We start from the raw sequence: 1,465 nt of genomic DNA, 5'->3' as shown, positions 1-1,465 counted from the left end.
ACTCCTCCTCTGACTACTGCATTCTCTACTCACAGATAAATACGGAAATACTGTCAAATAGATACGGAAATACTGTATCATTGAGTTAAAGCAGGGCCATGTCAACATATTGATTACAGCACTCTACCCCTCCGCAAATGCCATGTTCAATAAATGCATGGATTGATCTATTGGGTTAAATGCCATTATCAGATGATAATGTCGATGTCTGTCTCGTGTAAAGCTGGTGGTCGAGATGGACGATACTCAGGAAATACCCTGGCTGAGACCGGCTTAAGCTTAGTGAGTTTGTGCCATGTCTTCCACGCGGGAGGACCCATGTTCAAAACCCAGCCTCGGTCACATGACACTATAGCGTAACACTAAGGATGAAACAATGTTGTCGGCGATGGAAATGCTAGATGCTAGCTAGTATGGAGGTTGGAATGCAGCCAGTGTGTTTGCCTTCCTGGTGTTAGCAGAGGATGACAGAATAGGATAGCAGTGATGGTACAGGGAGGGTATAGGTAGGGTACAGGTAGGGTACAGGGAGGGTACAGGGAGGGTATAGGGAGGGTACAGGTAGGGTACAGGGAGGGTACAGGTAGGGTACAGGGAGGGTTCTGGGAGGGAGGGAGGGAGGGTACAGGTGGGGTACAGGGAGGGTATAGGTAGGGTACAGGTGGAGTACAGGTAGGCTACAGGGAGGGTTCTGGGAGGGAGGGAGGGAGGGAGGGTACAGGTGGGGTACAGGGAGGGTATAGGCAGGGTACAGGGAGGGAGGGAGGGAGGGAGGGAGGGGCATCTGCAATACAATGTAGCCCTCACTCAAGGAGAGGAAGAGTCAGAGGAGTCACCCTGAGAAGGAGGGGAGACAGAGACAGTGGTAGCAGACATGTCAATGTTTTTTTACTGAGCTACTGGTCCAGGGGCAGAAGAGAGAGGAGGGGGGGGGGAGAGGAGAAGAGAGGAGGGTAGGAGAGCCGGGGAGGGCATCCTGTGTGTGTGTGTGTGTGTGTGTGTGCGCAGCAGAGGAAGGTCTGTCCCTACCACTCCCGTGCCAACATGTTTCACCCCCCTCTCCACCATCCCTGCTGCCCTCCGCCAGCCTTAAGAGGGAGCAGCCATACACACCATGGAGGGAGGGAGAGAGAGATAGAGATGCCAGATTCACACAAGAGGTTCACTCTCTAAGACAATGCAGGCAGAATCCATCTCCCTCCATTGGGTTTCAGTTGGCAAAGAATAACTCAACACTCCTCTCTCTCTCATTAACGTTTTGTTCCACAGTCTAACGGTTCTTTTATGATACATGTATGAATAACAATGCTATGTGCCTCTGCTACTACACATCACTGTGTAGCATTGCCTAATGCTGGAGCTTGGGACGCAGATAATCAGCTTGTGAGGAACAATATGACAGTGTTCCGTTTGATTTCACCCAGTTAAGCTCCATTGCTACCATATAGAGGAGATCTACTGTATT

The sequence above is a fragment of the Argentina silus genome (genome assembly GCF_951799395.1).
Source record: "Argentina silus genome assembly, chromosome: 13".
NCBI lineage: Eukaryota > Metazoa > Chordata > Actinopteri > Argentiniformes > Argentinidae > Argentina > Argentina silus.
Note: the sequence above shows the minus strand (reverse complement) of the source record.